Below are 17,783 nucleotides of genomic sequence, written 5' to 3'. Positions count from 1 at the left end.
GACTGTCCTGCCTGCCTGCCAGGCATCAGAAGACGTCTTCCTACCTATCACAAGATGCCACAGTGCCTAGGATATACTTGGAGGAGTGGCTGAGCTAGATTGCTGTATAACCAGCCATTGTGTTTTCAATAAAAGATCTTTTGCACTACCCTACCTCAGGTCTGTGTCATCGTATGCCACAAGCAGGTGCTCCCTGACCTGGCCCACAGCCACCTGGAGATCACCACGCTGCCAACCTTCATGTGACCACAGCAAGAAGGTGAGCCAAGGCCCACTGAGCTTGGGGGCCACCTGGCACCCCTTCCCCACCACTGCTGAGAAAGTCTCCTGCAGGCAGCCCTGGGGGAGAGGAACATTGGAGGGGCAGCTCCTGCCAGTCCTGAGCTTGGCCATGGGTGTTCCCAGCCCCATAGCCCAGCATGCACTGGGAGCACAGGCAGGAGAGCCTAGATGGAGCGTGTAAAGTCCCGGCAGATGCCAGGAGGGCACCCAAAGAGACAGCATGCTGCAAAGGGCTGGAGCATCATGTGTGCCGTAAGAGTCGGCAAAGCAGATGGGGCAGCCGTTGAGCCCCAGCCCTTCCTGGGCAGCCCCAGCTGCTGCTCCTGTTCAGCACAAATAGGCTCCCACAAGGTTTGTTCTGGGGAGCACTCTGGTAAGAAGTGCTGTGCTGGGAGAGGAACAGCCCTTCTCTAAGTCCACTAACACTGATGGGAACTAAGCCTCCCACTGCTACCAAAAAGCAGGCCTGCAGCCCCAAGGGATGCTTTTTTTGACAAAGATCACAACTCCAGGAATTGATAGCAGGAACAAGCTTTGTAACCTGCACAAGGCCCTTGCCTTTAGCCCCGGAAGACAAGCAAGCACCACCAGAAGACAAAGCACCCGCCAGGGCCATCACAGAATCCAAGAACAGTTGAGGATGGAAGAAACCTCTGGAAAGCTTCTAGTCCAACCTCCCTGCTTCAGCAGGGTCACCGAGAGCACATTGCCCAGGATGTTGTCTAGATGGCTTCTGAGTACCTCAAGGATGGAGACACCACAACCTCTCTGGACGGCCTCTTTGAAGGCTCAGTCACCCGTTCAGTAAAGAATTTTTTTCCTGATGTTCAGGCGGAACTTCCTGTGCTTCTGTTTGTGCCCACTGCCTCTCATCCTGCCCCTGGGTACCACTGAGAAGAGTCTGGCCTCATCCTCTTCACAGCCTCCCTTCAGATAGTTCAATTCCTCTAAAATCTGATGTCAGTGGGCTATTTGGTGTCTTACTGCCGTTGAGAAGCCTCTCTCTTTCCAAACTATTCCCGTTCCAAATACCAGTTCCAAAGCCTATTTGGAGTCCATATCGATATTAGCAGTCTTATTTGTGGCTATAATACATGCTCGGGTTAAGGCTATCAATTCTGCTGCCTGAGCCCCAAATCGTCCTCGAGGGGATCCAGCTTCCAGTCCTATATGTTGCATAGCTACTGCATACCCTGCAGCCCTTTGACCCTTTTCATAGGATGATGATCTATCACAGAACAAGAGTAAATCCAGATTGCGCAGGGGCTCTTCTTTCAGAGTAGGTGGAATGGTTGGCCTCAAGTCTGTCACTTCCAGACAACTGTGAATTACTTTTTCTTTGGGTTGCAGTCTTTCTGGTAGCAAAGTAGCTGGGTTTAGCATATCACACTGTTCTAAAACCACATTTGGTTCAGCGCAGAAAACTAGCTCAGACCAATGCAACCATTAGTGGGTAACTAATGAGTGACCCTGCTGGGTCAGGACAATTTTCACTGCATGAGGCACCATTACAGTTAAAGGGTGTCCTGAAACACTATTCCTCACCTTCTGAATCATTGTAGCCATTGCCACTACAGTCCTAGAGCATGCAGTCATTCCTTGAACTACCAGATCCAGCTGCGCTGAAGAATAAGCTATCACACACCAGCCCTGGGCAGTTTTCCCAACTAGAACATTGCTTGCGATTCCCTTTCGTTCATTCTAATATAACACAAAGGACTTTCCATAGTCCAGTAATGCTAAAGAGGGAGCTTTCAGAACTGCCTGCTTTAACTCTTTAAATGCTTTTTCCACCTCTGGAGTCCACACCACTAAATCTGGTTCACTATCTTTAGTTAACTGTGTTAATGCCTTTGCTTTTTTCACTAAACCTAGTGAATAGTGAAACCTAATACCTATTAAATCCTAATGTACCTGAAAAGGCCCTAACCTGCCTTTTCATCTGAGGGACTGGTATTTCTTGGATTGCTTGTATTCACTCTGATGATATCAATCTCTCTCCTGAGAGAGGACTAAATTATCCTTCCCAAATAATTAGTTTGTTGCTGGTTGTAGAGAACCGGTACTAAGTGCGGTTTTGTCTCGACATTGCTGCCGCTGCTGCAGAGCCGCCGCTGCCAAGGCGCATTGGGCAAGGCCACACCGGCGCCCCGGGGAGCCGTCTGCGAGGTGAAAAACCTCTTGCACCTGCACAGGGGAAAAAGGGCGTGAAAAGGGCAGAAGGTCGTCTCTAGGGGAACAGCATGCCTGGCACGAACCGCACGTACTCATTTGCCATCTGCGCATGAGCAGGAGACCCCCCCCCCCCCCGATGCCCCCAGCCCATTTCTGGAAGGTTCCGGAAGGGCGGACTGCGCATGACCGCTAATCTGCATGGGGAGTGAGGAAGCACCTCCCAGAGGCGGGGCAAGAACCTATAAAAACTGCAGACTGGGTGAAGGGGGTGGGGCTTGTTTGTGACGAGTGAAGGACTGGAGTGGAGTCAGCAGAACATCACTGGACTCAGAGCGGCGGGTGAAGAGGACCCACCTACCACCAGACGGGAGCCCCCCCCTTTACCCCCCCCCCCCCCCCACTGCTGAGACTCCCAAAGGAAGAGGACCAAGGGGACGCCGCTGGATCCACGGGTGGTGATCTCTTTTCCCCTCTCTCTCTCTTTTCCCCTTTTTCTCTCTTTTTCCCTCCTTTTTGTTGACACGGGACTTGTCTACCTAGTTGATCCTATTTGACCACATGCCTTAACTTTGTGTTACTAAATCTTAAAACTGGTTGGCTGGTGTCGTTTCACCTTAATTCAGTCCAAGGGCATCATGAACTTTGTCGTTGGTCCCAAGAGGAGGGAGGTTGTCCTGAACGACTCCTTTTGGGCCGCGACACTGGTACAACTGCATTTTGGCAAGAGAGACTTTATGTCCCTTTTCTGTTAGAGCACACAACAATATTTTAGTATCCAGCCCAAAAAAAAAAAAAAAAAATCACAATCAGTACTCACAATCAACAAGTCATCTACATATTGTATCAATTTAGTGTTTTTTGACAGTGTAATCATTTGTAAATCTCTTTTCAATATTTCCTACAATATGCACATCAATTTGGGTCCAACCGTCCCCTACCCATTCCTGCTCCTCGGGTCCCTCTTCCCTTTTGACCTCATCCTCTCACATTTATTCCCCTTCTTTTAACCTTTGGAAATCCTCCCAGTGCTGGTGCCAACATACTCACTTCCTCCCACTTTCGTCTTTCCTTCTCCTTCCTTCCTTTTTCTGACCGTCCATCACATATGTAAGTTGCTAACGATAGTATCTTCTGTAAATTCTCTCCTGCCATCCTGGAGCATGTTTTCTGAAATACTTCTAGATATCTGGTGCCGCTTGCTGGACAAATATGCTCGCTGCCAGCCTTTCACTAAAATTTTCCACAGACATCCCTCCATAGCGTAATAGGACTTGCCACAAGCAATTCAAAAAAATCACTTGGATGTTCCTCAGACTTTTGCCTTACTTCCTGAAGCCTTTCCCATTTTACCTTCCTTACTGAACCCCCCCATGACTCGTGCTGACGCGGTTTTAGTACCTCCCTAGTGAGTATGGACACCACAAGGACTGTCAGGTGAAATCACCCTGGGCCAGCTGTGTTGAATGTGGTTCTGGCACTCACCAGATTGGAAGCCCCCTGGGTCCCATATCTGGGTCCCCAAACTGCTAAAATGCTCTCTTCTCTTTTGTTCATTCACAGGCACCGGTAATGAGCAGCAGGAGTCGGATTTCTAAGTTTTTAAAGTTTTATTGCCAGCTATAAGGTGCCTCTTGGCTGGAAGCACAGGAAGGACCCTGAGCAATATTTTTGTTACACCTTTTAAAGTGATAGTAAATTGTTCTATATTCAAGACTTTCGTTTACATAACCAGCCAGAACTATCTAGGATTCTTAGTTCTACCAGTTCCCTTGCTATGTTATAGTATGAGATAGTTTCATGCCAGCCTTAGATGGTGCATCTTGTAATTATTCATTAGCTGATTTTGCACCTTTCCTGGTGCTACCTTTGAGCCACTTTCGTACTGCTGGCTGGATTAGACTGGTTTCTTCGCAGTTCCTCAACTTTGTACAAAAAGCATGGTTAAGGCAAGGTCATGCAAGATGTTCTGCTTGTAGGGCGCATGACCTTGCATGTTCTTTCTCTCCAAAACTAGAGTAGAGTAGGAAATTTCCCTAACAAGTGCTACCCTGCTAAAAAGGCTCACCCACCAACCAGGGATCACAGAGAAGAGCTCTAGGCATGCCAGTCTTACCTTTGCATGTCTAATGCTGCCCCAGAACAAGCGCCCCTCTTGGCTTCCTCCCCTCCCGAAACTTATACCAGGCCTACTCACAGCCTACTAACAGCAGTGCCACCGTGTTAAAACGGCTCCCCTAACAACAGTGTCTCATGGCAATGTCTCAAGGCACGGCAATCTTGCCTTTGCATGCTGTTGCAGAACAACCAATACCTTGCAGTTCTGGACTGTGTGGGTTTCTTGTGGCACGAGGGAGGGGAGGAGATTTACTGCACAACTTGTTTCAAAGATCAAAATTTACTGCACAAGTTACAACGGTACAAAGCAACACTTCTTATTAACAGAAACTTAGCTCAACTAGAGTATTTATTTTCTAATTACACTAACAGTAGCTACTTAGTAAACAGACAAAGCTAGCTAATTTATACTAACTGTAACTACCCAAACAAATGAACGAGGCAAAACAATTCTAACTGATCTTATCCACACGTTGCCTCAGCAGCCAATGTACACTCAATCCCAGGGAAGTAACTGTGGGAGGGCATCCCTGTCCCAAGGGGATCTGCAAGTTGGCAGGCTCCCTGTCACCCACAGAGAGCCAAAGAGGGCCTTTGGGGTCAACCTATTTCTACCCTTCAGGGGAAGGTGGAGTCACTAGGCCAGTTGCAGTTCTCTTCACACAGTCCCAGTCCCTAGCTTTTGGCTACTGCAGGGTTCGACTCTCCTCCATCACTGTTATGATGATTGCACCCACAGTCATGGGGTGTGCAGGGGGTGGCCAGACACCCCCAATGGCAGGCTAGCTGCCTTGAGCACTCTTCAGCACTGAAGAAAGGAGTTTGCAAATGACCGCTTTACTCTTTCAGTGGTGGTCCCAAGGAGAGATCCCATAGCTGGGGTAAGGAGGAGTAAATTGCAGTCTGCAATGATTAACACCCCCCCAGCTGTGAAAGCAGGTGTTCTCTCTCAAGGTCCTGATGAGGAGGAGATAGTCCAGACCACCATAATTAACACTGCCCCAGCAGTGAGAGGAGGCTGTTTCTCAGGGTCCTGGTGCCCAAGCAGGTGTTATCTCAGAGTCTTGACATCCTCCCTTTCAGAGTGTGAAGTACAGGAATGCAGACTGCTTGTAACTGGCACCAGATGGCAGGTGGGGGGGGGAGCATCCCCCCCCCCCCCCCGGAACTTTCTCAAGTTTGCCTGAAGTAAAACGGGTGCAAAAAATCCACTTTCAGTACCCTCTTTAAGTTTTGACCATCAATTGGCCTTACAAACTCTTTGATAGTCTTCCAGTTCCTCACATGGCTGAGAAAATACTCATCAGTTCTCATGCTGTCTGCAAATTGTTTTCCTCAAACTATTTTTCTTTTCAGGCCTGAGGTATTGTGCTTTAAAGTGAAAGTTTGTGGCCACTTCTGTTTTCTGCCTCTGAGCATAACTTCCACTTTTTGAGGGCTACCTTAATCCCCCCCCATCAGAATAATTATTTTGGATCTCTTCTTAGCCTTTCCTAATCGGTAATAATGTATGATCTCCGACGCAATGTCTTCAAATGTTCTCCCTGCAACTTGAAAATATTTTTATTTTTATAGCTGCCCCATTAGTTTCTCTTTACCTTAGGCTTTACTTAGGAATACAAAGATTTTAGATCTTTACTTCTACAGTATGCATCACCCCAAACTAGGCCCTTTTTCACACTTGTTGGCTTTTCTGTAATTCTTAGGTTCAACTCTCTTGTATCTTTTCTTTTTTTGCAATTGTAAATGTCAGCAGACTGATTGCATGTTGCTTATGAGGAAGGCCATGCCTCCTCTCTAGGTTCCTTCTGTTTTACATGTTTCTATAGTTCCTAGTGATTTGGAATTCCTCTTTCTTGCACCATTTTCTCAGCCATGCATGGTCACTCCGCACCTCTGGTCCTCTGTGTGGTAGTGAGAAGAGCCTCTGTGTGCAAGTGAGAATGAGAGAGAGAAGTGTCTGAAGTGCAAAATTAAGAGACCAACTTCAGGAAGGCTCAATTAGTGCAACCCCCAGGTAGTTACCTGGCAATGGTATTTGCGGAAACAGGAAGACAGAAGATAGAAGCAGGCTTAAAGCCTTGTGGAATTAAGGCTCCTTCTCATCAGTTCCAACTTGGAGCAATTTTAGGAGGATGTAATTTCCTCCAGCAGTGTTAACATGGCTTTGCCAGTAGCAGCAGACCATGGTGGAAATGACTGGAAGGAAGTCGGGAACGGAGCTGGAACAAGGAATGTGACGCTGCTTTCACTAACCGGGAGTAAGTGGCTGTAACACTTCCTGCCCTCAAATTCCCAGGACAAGGCAAGCCTTTTTCAGCAGTGCTTTTCACCTGCTGACTCCATGGGAGCAGCACTGTTAGAAAACGTCGGTAAGGGAAAGTGGGTGCCAGCAGCATCATCCTTTGGGGCCAGAACAAAAATTCTCCAGCTGTGAGAAAGACTGTTCAGCAGCAGTCTAGGTTGTAACCATCTTGGAGACTTTTACCTTTGATAGCACAGAGGTAATTCAATCTGCTCAATCCCCCCTAAAGTAGTAACGTCAGGGAAACAAATAGACAGCAGATTATCATCTATCCAAGTGGCACAATGGGTGCTAATCTTAAAGAGCCGGGGGGGGGGGGGGGGTTACTGTGCAAGTGTTACAAGCAGTGGATCTTGTGCGTGTCTGAATTGACTGAGGTGCAGAGCACGGTTGTGCCAAAAATGTGGATGCAGAGGGTTTCCAAAAGATTAATCGCTATCAGCTAAAGATTAATCGCTATCAGCTGCTTAGTCTAACTTCCCTGTCACGGCAAGCCCGACTGTCGTCATGGCTTCCAAAACAGGGGTTGGGGCAAGCGGTATTTGTGGCTTGCGTATTCTCATTTACCTTGCTTGTGTGCATATACTGAATAACCAGTGAGGCCTAAAATAGGAATTTTTGTGGCTAGATGGATAAGCTGTGACCCCACCTGTCTTTTCTGTGCTTTGCTGCTTAATGTCATAACAGTGACTTGGGACCCCAGAATAAAAACTGCTAGAGTGCTTAAGGGAGGATCTGCATTTGCCCAGGTTAGGGAACCATCCTTAAAGCTTTGGTGGGGAGAAAAAGCTCCAAAAGGAGAGTCTGCCAGTGACTCTGGTGGTTTGATTCATTTGCAGGCTGCTGTTCTGAGGGCCAGCAACTCAAAGAGGAGCAGCTCAGCCCATTTTGTTGCTTTCAGTGATCCTGTTTTGAGGAAGCATGTAAGTACGGAAGGGGTCTGGGAGGGTTTTCAAACAAGACAGGAAAGAGCAAGGAAGATTTGAGAGCAGAGAGAAACCAGGTGCCATGGGTACTGAAGTTGTTAAGGGCTGAGGGCATTTGGGGTTAAGCATCTGAAAGGGGCTAATGCACAAGGAGTAGTAAAATACCATGACTGAACACAAGGTTCCTCCCCCGTCTGGGCCTGTGCATGCACGCTGGCTCTTGCAGACGCAGACACCCCGGAGCTGTAGGGAAACAGGTAAGCAGGCCCAGAAGCGGACTTTGGGCACAGCAGTGTGCAGAGACCTCTTTGTGCTTGGCAGGCGAGTGGGGCTGGAGCGTGGCAAGTGCTGTTCTGGGCTGTCCAGATCCATCCAGTTCCACTCCCTGTCCCTCTGTCCAGCGCGCCATCCTTCTCTTTCTTTCCCCATGGCTCTGTCCGGTGCCGATCCCTTTGTTTAGCTACTCATTCCTCTGCCAGCTCCCCATCCCTCTTGTACTCTTTCCATCCCTCTGTCAGTATTTATGTCCCTCTAACTGGCTCCCTATCACTCTATCCAGCTTTTCAGCATCCTCTTCCTCTCCCTATCCCGCTACCTGCCTGCTGTCCTTCTGTCCAGCTCCCCATCCGTCTGCCACTCTCATCTGTCTCTCTGTACTTCTCTTTGCCTTCCTGGCCCTCTGCCCGCCTCTCCAGCCCTCTCTCTCTAGTTCCATCCCTCTGTTCAGCTCCTCATCCATCTGTTTGCCTCCCTGTCCCTCTTTTCCCCTGTTCTATCCCATCTCTCTGTCTGAATTCCCCTCCCTCTTTTTCTCTCTCTACCCTTCTGGCCAGCTAGTCATCATTTTCATTCTCTTTCCATCACTCTGACCGGCTCCCTGTCCCTCTTTTCCAGTCCCTCTTCTTCTGTTTGATTCTCTTCCCTTCTCTTTTGCTCCCTGTCCCTCTGCCTGCCTCCCCTTCCCTCCTTGCCCCTCTTTATTCTTCTGCCCACCTCCCCTTCCCTCTTTTGCTCTCTTCTGCTCCCCAGTCCTCTGTGCAGCCCCCCATCCATCTGTGTGGCCTTCTAGCCCTCTCCTTCTAGTCCTTCTAGTCCAGCACCCTGACCCTGGGGCCAGGTTTCTGTCCTTCTCTTTCTTTCTCCATCCCTCTGCCAAGCTCTCTACCCCTCTTTTCTTCTGTTCTGCTCCCTGTCCCTGTGTCCAGCTGAAGGTCTGTCATTTCTGTGTGTTTTGTCTAGTGTGGCAGGTGCCAAGAGGTGGTTGGTGCTCAGCAGAGAGAATGATCAGCAGCACCCAGAGGGTGCCATCGGTCTGCCTGGTTCGGGTCACATCAGACACCGCTGCAGTGACTCTGCCTGCAGAGGCACAGGGCTGTGGCTGTGCAGTGGGGGAAGCACGAATGGGCCAGAGATGCTGTGGGGTATGTAGTAGACAGCAAAGAGGCTCCTGGGGAAGGTGTCGTGGAGGCAGAGAGCAGCAGAGGCTCCAAGTACTCGGGTGTTAGGACAGGTGCCTGCGGTAGGGCGGTCTGGAGCTGCTGCTGTTGTCGACTGCTTCTCGTCAGTGCAGTCTGCAGTTACCACATCTTGTCCGCCTGTGTGCAGACGGGGCTGCCACGCGGTGCAGCTTGAGTCATGATCACAACGCCAGCATCGAGCCCAGTTTTCTGTCAGGTCTGCCTTGATGCAAACTGGTGTCTTCCCTACATCTCCAGCTCAACCCATGTTGTTGATCTAGTGCTTCCCAAGGGGCTGTGCTGTGCTGTCAACACCCCCACTGCCCTCCCCACTGTCGCTTGCTGATGAAGAATGCTTGGAGTTTATCTTAGCAAGTGCGATCATTTACATAGCTTCTGGCTCATTTCTTTCCTTGGAACTCCTTGCTTTTTGCTGCTCTGGCCCCCTCCAAACAATTTCTGCTTCTAGTATTATTAATGTTGGGCCACACACCTTCCAGGTGGCTTCTTTCTTTGAAGCCCAGGGGTTCCAGTATTGTTTGTGCTTTGAGAGTAAAGGTCCTTCACAACTGATGTCTTAAGTACGCAACTGTCTTACCTGGACTTTTTGCTTTCACAAGTTATGGTTTCTTTCAGGAGCCAGCTACAAAAGTAACTTTGCTATAGCAGAGAAATGGGGTTACATGTGTACAAGCAACAGCACCATAGTACACAGCGAAAGCATAACCTACAGTACCAGTAGCACGAGTCGGTTTCCCATCAGCTCCATCTCTCCGGAGTATGGAGCTTTTGGAGGCCTTAGTTTCTATCCTGCCTTGGCTGGGCAGTGCTTTCTGAGAGTGTCCGTCAGAGGCAGAGTTTCCCTGAGGAGAGGACCATCTAGCGAAGGCTGGAGGTAGCCGGGTGCCTGAGTGAGCCTGACTGTCCATGAGAGCTGCTCTGACATCTTGCTGATGAAATGGAGCCAGAGAGGGTGACTGAAGCAGCACGGAGGGTCGGTCACAACTGTGGGAACAATCACAGGCCTTGGACTAGGGAGTAGGTCTGTAAGGGCTGTGCAGTTGCCTGGCCTCTCAGGAACTGCTCTGACCTCTTTGCAGGTGCCAAAGCCCAGCTGGGCAGTCAAAGGAGCCTGGTCACAGCTGGGAGCTCTGCAGAGATGCGCGGCCGGCCGTGGAGGATGAGCTCTGACTTGCAGTGTGGACACAGCTAAGTCCTGGGCTGCATCGTATGTGAGCGGGGCTGGGAGGTGTGAGGCAGTTGTCCCCTGGGTGTGGTCACTGGCGTCGCTGGCTGTGGCTGTTTGCCCACGGAGCTGAGAGGACCAAACATACTAATTGCCTGACCCGGAGATGAATTAGTGCTTGCAGGCTTTCAGGTAGGTGCAGTGGAAGTGCAGCTTAGTGCAGTCCTGTGGAGTGATTCTTGCACATGCTCACATTTGAATGGTGGCTAAAAAACAAGCCTATAAACAGCAACTGTAACACGATCCTGGTGTGTGTCTTCCTGTTCTGCTATGCTTCTAAAAGAAGGGGAAACTTCCTAAGCTGCGGGAAAAACTCCTTGGCTTCTCTTTACTGTTTTCATGCTCATGAGTGCTTTGGTGTTTCTTGCTTAAAGCCGAGGGTTTGGGATTTTTCACTTAAGGTTTATTGTTTAGTTTGTTGTTGAGGGTCTCTCACTCAGAAGTTATGGGTTATTACTTTATTTTGTGGGGCTCAGCCTTTATCAGTCAAGGGTTACGGTTTGCTCATTTAGCGATCAGGGCACAGAACTTAAAATCCAACCCCATCCGTAAATTTTAAAGCTTTGGCAACCACTGGGGTTCTAAGACTTGCAGTTTGTCACTTAACATTCAGGCTTATGACTTGCTGATAAAGGAAAAGGGCTAAATCCTTAGATAATAAACTGTAAGCCCCGAAGGCTAAGCAGCAGGCTGTGAACCCTTCTTTGGGCTTGGTAACCTTCCCCCTGTACCCAGCATTCAGCTCTGCACTGACCTGAGTGCTGGATTGCATATGGCGCTGGCCTATCACAGAGACTGGCAATGTGATGGGTGAGCTGAGAGCTGTGGAAGTGTCTTGCAGGGCAGAAGTGCAGACAGGTGGGATCAGGCATTTTCCTCTCAACTCTCAGAGCTGAATCCTATCCCTGAAGGAAAAAGCAGAGGAGTAGGCTGTCAGCTACTCAGACACCTGCCATGTCAAGGGCAGCAGCAGGAGCTGACCCTTCCCTGACAAACAGATGGATGCTGGTGTGGTGATGACTCTTCAGGTATCACAGGTAAGGGAAAGCATGCTGGCACCAAGCTCCATGGCAGACTTGCTTTCAGGTGTTGTTTCTGCACAGTAAAACAATAAACAGTTGCTTTATTCTTTGTGCTCATGTCTGTCGTTCCTGAAGATGATGCCTGGGGAGGAGCTCACACATTGTGTCCAGGGCTGGGAGCTGGTCCCTGAGTTCCTTGTACTTTGGAGTCCCTGTGGTTCCCAGGGAGCCCAGTGCTGTTCACAGAGCTGTGGGGAATTTTCCTTGCATTGCCTGGACCCTTGTGGCTCTTGGGGGTTTCCCATCATTGTGGGGGCAGCCAGAGCCCCTCCAGGGCTGCATGAGGTCCCCAGACTGCTCCTGGATTTGCTTTTGGCACTCCCCAGTGTCGCTTGTGTGTCTGGGGCCAGGGCCTATGTACCTGGAGCTGGGAGACAGTGTTTCCATGGGGATGGGGGGAGCCTGCAGGCACCATGCTGTCAGCTGCATTGAACTGTGACATGCCTTATGGCTTCTTTGGTGTGCACCAAGGCCCTTCATTTGTATTTTGGCTTGCCCCCAGGGCCTTTCCTTTGCCTTTTGATGCCCCCAGAGTCACTGTGTTTGCTCTATCATTGCCTTTTTCTACTTTTGTTGCACCCAGAGCTCTCGATTTGTTCTCTTGTCCTCTGCCTACTCCCCTTTCCTCTCTCTACACCCCAGGGCTTTCCCTTCAGCTTTCAGCAAGCTGCTCTCAGGAGTGGGGGTGCCTCTGCTGCCCTGGCAGCCCCAGCTGTCCCTGAAGGGGCTGATGGCCATGCCCCCTCCCCAGTTTCTGATGGGCTGCAGCTGTGGGCCCTGGGGCTGGGATGAATGCCAGGGGGAGCTGGTGGGGGTGGGATGAGCCCCAGGTGGGGCTGGTGGCCATGGCAGGGGGTGGGCACCCACCGGAGCTGGGGCTGCAGTTGGGGGAAGCTCGTGCGGGGGCCAGCCTGTGACAACGGAGCCATGGCCGAGCACTGCCTGCTGGGACCGGCACAGCAGCTGCCCCCCAGAAGAGGTGAGCGGGGCCCGGGGGCGCCACACTCGGGGCTGCGGGTTCTGCATGTGCCGGGGGTCCGGGCGGATGGGAGCGTCCTGGGTGATGCGGCACAACCGGGGAGCGCCAGGGGAAACAGCACTAGGGCTGGAGGTGGCGGTGCGCCGGGGCGGTGGGGGCCGAGGACGTGGTGGGGGGAGGAAGGGGGTGCGGCGGGGCTATGGTGCGGTTTACTGCGCGGAGTAGCGCCGGGCGGGGGGCGTGTCGGGGAGAGGGAGGAGGAATCGCAGGGGAAGCCCCAGGGAGAGTCGCGGGGGGGCAGCGGCAGTGTCGGAGCTGAGCCGGGGCCAGTCGCGGGGGTGTCGGGGGAGCCTCGGGCCGGTGCTGGGGCTCGCGGGGCCGCGCTCGGGGCTCTGCGGCGGTTTCCGGGGGGACTGGGGAGGATGGCAGGGGGGGACGGGAAGGAAGAGGGGCGGGACGGAACGGAATCTCCACGGCGTCAAACCTCACCGAGCGCTGCGGCCCCCAGCATGCCGGGAGCAGCAGTCTTCCGGCACTGGGCTTCCGGGCGGCCATGTTGTTTTGCGCGGCATGCCGGGAGCGGTAGTCTTCTCAGACTGGGCTACTGGGTGACGATGGCGGGCGGGCGGCAGGTCTCTGCCAGCGGGGTTCCCACCAGCCGGCCGCGTCGTGCTCTGTGGCAGGCCAGGAGCTGCAGTTCCAGGTGCCGGTGCCTCCTCAGCCCTGCAGCAGTGAACTGCTGTGTCTGTGTCTTACCGGACATGTGCCGCTCATGCAAGAGTCCCTATAGGTCATTGGGGACAGTGGAATTTCCCTGGTTTTCCCTGGTACAGGGCAGGAAGCATTTTCCATCTCTGCTGTGACCAGGCAGGGTTGTCCCCAGGGGCTGGGGCTGTCCCTCTTGGAAATGGGGAGGGCAGGGAGAATAGGAGGGACGCTGTGGGTGTTGTCCGAAAAGTGGATTTGTTGCCCGGTGTGCAATAAGCCAATAATTACACACTGAGGAGAGACATTTGCTTATTTATTTCAGAGTTGCGCAAGCCTGGGTGCTCAGTGGTTTCCCACAGATCAAGCACCTCAGCTTTTCAAGTAGCATTTATACAAACAAATTGCCGGGTTTGCAACTTTCCCTTTTACACTGATTTGTTAGTGATTTACATACAACTATAATTTTGCTTACACACCATTTTACTCCTACGCATGCTCAGGGGAGGGGTCTTCACCTGGGCACTGGTCTTTTTGACCTATGGGCGTGATTTTTTGTATTATAATGAGGACAGTTCAGTTAGGGATACCTGGACCTCCAATTCTTTTCCCAAATTGGCAATACATACCTAGAAATAAAACATTTTGATTTAATGTTTCTTTTAGGGCTTTAGCAGTTCTAGGATGCCTTTGATTAAAGACTGCTTCTTTTCAGAACATAGAGATAGAAGTTATCCTAATCTGCCTAGTTTAAACAGTATGAACATTCTTTCTGAGCTTCTCAGGGTTGTCTTGTAACAGGGTGGCCCCACGTGGGGGAGTAGCAAGGGAAGAGGCCAGGGTGCAGAGGGCTATTGAACGTGCCCCTTCCCTGGGGAGCAGGGTTGGGGGGAAAGGAAGAGGTTTGGGGCTGGCTGGGGCTGGTGGCAGGAGTGGGGCAGCGCTGCCCTGGTCCCCCCCCTCCCCCGCCCCCCCCTCCGAGTGGGAGGGAGCTGGGACTAGGTCCTGCAGGAGCTGGTGGCGGAGCAAGGAGTTTTGTGCTATCTGGGTCCCTGGGATGGCTGTCAAAAGGGGGACGCTTTCAGCACAGATGATGGGAGTGTGTGTGCCCATGGCGGGGGTTGTCAGGAGAAGTCTCTTTGCACGGCAAATTCCCCAAAGGCGTGAGAGCCAAGCCCGGCACCCAGGCAGGACAGTGCCGGGAGAGTTCCCACGCCTGCTCTCGAAGCAGGCAGAGCAAAGCTGTTGTGTTGCATGAGGCTGGGGCCGGGCAGAGCCCCAGCATGGCTGGGCCTCGAGGAGTGTCTCTAGTGCCATTCCGGGCATGCTAGGCTTGGCTGAAATTCTGCCGTGGCTCCAGGTATAGCACAGGGCAGTGCCAGTGTGAGGAAGGAGAGGGAGAAGTGCTCACGTCCCACCTGAGCCCTCTCCCCCTCCCTTTCAGGCTGCAGCACACCAAGCGTCCCAGACAAGAGCCCCACGCGGGCAGCAGGCAGCCAACAGCACCTGCCCTGGCTTCTGCCCTTTCTGCCGTGACACCCGGCACCCTCCGTCCAGCCCAGCTCAGCCTTGTCCCTCCCAGCGCAGCCCAGGCAGGATGCTCTGCAATGACCAGAGCAGCCATCCGGATCCTGCTCTCACTGCAGCCCCCTGCACTGGAGGCCAGTGAAACCGGCAAGCAAAGCCACAGGCACACTCCCTAACCCTGATTCTTTCGCTGCTTCTCTCGAGGGTGGCACTGGGTGCTGCGCTGCAGCAGCTGGCTCTGCCAGGGCTGCCTCCCCCGGTCAGGGCAGGTTCCCTGGAGGCTCCTAGGTCAGCACAGCCCATGCGTGCGGGCTGGGCCAGGTCAGGAGAGGAGGGCTTCCCCAAATCCCTGTCTCGGTTCGTCACCTCTTTCCTTTTGCTGGTTCTCAGCAGCTGTCAGCAGGGTATTCGTACTGCTTTGTTTTCCCTGTGGTTATGAGCTGGGAGCAGTCTAGAGCGTGGGCTGGTGACGGGGCCCTCTGTGTGCCAAAGGAAAGGCTGGGGGAAATGAAGGGTCGCCTTAGTCCCTTAGCCTTAGCCTTAGCCTTAGCACAGCCGGCACTGCAGAAGTTTTAGCAGCGACTCCGTGAGATGGCCTGGACCTGCACCCAGCCCCACTTTGCCCCTGGGCACCTGAGGACTTGGCAGACACGGAAGAGCAGCCTCCTCTGCAGTGCCCCTGCCAGGGGAAGAAGCTTTTCTAGCTATGCCCGTCCAGCGTGTGCAGCAGACACTGGCTGCCAGGCACCGAGGAGGTGCGTAAAGCAGCAAATAGAGAGCAGCCCAAGAGCTCTTTGAGCAGTCGGCAGCCTATCCCCAATCACTGGCTTGGCCTTTCCCTCCGCTGAGGGCCTCCCGTGTGCCTTTTGCTGTGCCCCAGGGGCCTCTGCAACACTTCTGGTGCAGAGAGGGGCCCTCTGGGCAAGGCATGGTGTGGGCTGGGTTCTCCGTGTGCCTTTTGGTGCAACCTCAAGGGGCCTCCAAGTTCATTTGTTGCCTCCCAAGAGCCTTCGAGTGCCTTGTGGTGAGTCCCGGGAGCCTTTGATTGCCTTGCTGTGCACGCCAGAGGCTTTTGAGAGCCTTTTGGTGCATCCCTGGGTGCTCCCTGTGCCCTTGGCATCTCTCAGGCCCTTGCCGTGTTGTTTGTCCCACCGTAGATTGCTCTGGATGCCTTTCAGTGCCTCTCAGATCCCTCAGGGTGCTTTCTGGCATGGCCCCATCCCTCTCGGGATGCATTTCAGTGCACCCCAGAGCCTTCTGTGTGCCTTTGGTGAGCCCCGTGGTCCTTCCACTTGCTTCTTTCATGACCCAGGGGCCTGAGTGAGCCCTCTGGGGATTGAAGAGCTACATACGGCATCAGGGAGATGCTTGACAGTGTTCCCCAGGGGGAAAAGCTGTCTCTGTACAGCCAGACAAAAAGCTGCCAGCAAACCGGACACGCTTTCTTTCCCCTGCGCTCCCCAAGTGGGTGGGAAGCTGCCGCTGTCCTTCTCCCCGTGGCTCCTTCCCTTTGCTCTCAGCCCGCCTCCTGCGGGCACCTGCCCAGGGAGCCTCTGGGCAACGTTTTGTCTGGGAGAGTTTCTAGATGGGCTGTTTTGATGAAAGGTGGCTGCAGGGCCCAGGAAGAGGGTTTTACTGCTCTGATGCTGCTCTGAAGGTGCGCAAGGCACCTGTCCTGTGTTTCAGCAGGGCGGTTAGCAATCCAAGCTAGCAAGCAGAAATGGGCTCCATGCACTGTCCCAGCCCTGGCCTGCTCCCTCGGCAGATGCCTTCCCTCCAGCACAGCAAGATCCTGCCCCAGGGATCTCAGTGCTGAGGTTGCGAGAAGGAGCTGAGTGCCTTCGTGGCCCCCCCCCCCCCCCCCCCCCATTCCCTGCCCCCTAGGAGTCTTCCAAGCAGATCCCTGAAGAGGCCAAAGTCTGCTCTCCTGCAGGCCAGGCTTGTAATGCTGCTTTTTGCCCCGCTCCTTCCTCTCAAGATCCTGCGCGCCACCATCACCTCCTGGTCACTGCAGCCAAGGCTGCCCATGACCTGCCCATCCCTGACCAGCCCTTGCTTCTTTGCAAGCAGGAGGTCCAGCAGAGCCCCTGTCCTCCATCACCACTCTCAGGAACTTGTCCTCAATGCTCTCCAGGAACCTCCTGGATTGCTTGGGCCCTGCTGCGTTGTCCCTCCAGCAGATACCAGGCTGATTCAAGAGGAGTGCCCCAAGAGGACCAGGGGCACTGCTACTCGTAGCTGTCTGTAGATGGCCTCATCTACCTCACCTGCTTGGCTAGGGGACCTACAGCAAACTCCCACAACAATGTCACCCATGCTGGTGTGCCCCTGTGTCCTTACCCATCAGCTCCCAGTCAGACCACCACCCACCCCCAGGCAGAGCTCCATGCGTTCCTGCTGCTGCCTCCCACGCAGGGCGGCTGCCCCTCCTCGCCTTCCCCGCCGGGCCTCCCTAAAGAGCCTGTATCCATCCATCCATCCACTGCACCACTCCATGCGTGCGGGCTCTCCCACCACGTCTCTGTGATCCCAGCGAGACCACAGCCCTGCAGCTGCACACAGATCTCAAATTCCTCCCATTTCTTCCCCTTGCTGCAGGCATGAGTGTACAGGCACTTCACAGAGACACCCAAGGGTGCTGATCTCACAGAGAGCCCTCCAGGAGCCCTGTGGGGTGCCGGGTGTTGGCAGGGCCCTGGGGATGCCAGGCCCACGGTGAGGACCTCTGGCTTTGGCCGTGCTCCCCAGCGGGTGGCTGGTGGTGGCGATGAAGCAGCCCACAGGGTGCCCCGCTGGAGGAGAGGTTTCCTTCGGGGCTCATCGCCTTCACACCTCATCCCAAGTCTGTCCCCGTGGGGCGCTCATAGAGGGGCTGAGGGCAGGGGCTGGGTGCACTGCTCAAGGGGCACCAGAGGAGGATCAGAGCGGCTCTGAGGGGACCAGGGCATGCTGAGGGCAAAGAGAGGTGCTGCGGGTGGGGGGGC

At 53.2% G+C, this 17,783-nt stretch overlaps 1 long non-coding RNA gene across 2 annotated transcripts; it reads left to right on the top strand.

The window, feature by feature from the left end:
* The first annotated feature begins 2,861 nt into the window (after positions 1-2,861).
* On the top strand, positions 2,862-11,639 carry LOC135324795 (uncharacterized). Of its 2 annotated transcripts, XR_010386056.1 has the most exons (3): positions 2,862-2,909; positions 7,717-7,800; positions 10,361-11,639. It is a non-coding gene; the product is annotated as an uncharacterized LOC135324795 (long non-coding RNA). The 2 variants fall into 2 exon arrangements; XR_010386055.1 differs by lacking the exon at positions 2,862-2,909 and having other exon boundaries at positions 7,196-7,800.
* Positions 11,640-17,783: the final 6,144 nt, after the last annotated feature.

The sequence above is a fragment of the Dromaius novaehollandiae genome, chromosome Z (genome assembly GCF_036370855.1).
Source record: "Dromaius novaehollandiae isolate bDroNov1 chromosome Z, bDroNov1.hap1, whole genome shotgun sequence".
Classification (NCBI taxonomy): Eukaryota; Metazoa; Chordata; class Aves; order Casuariiformes; family Dromaiidae; genus Dromaius; species Dromaius novaehollandiae.
This window is presented reverse-complemented; position numbering and strand designations above follow the sequence as displayed.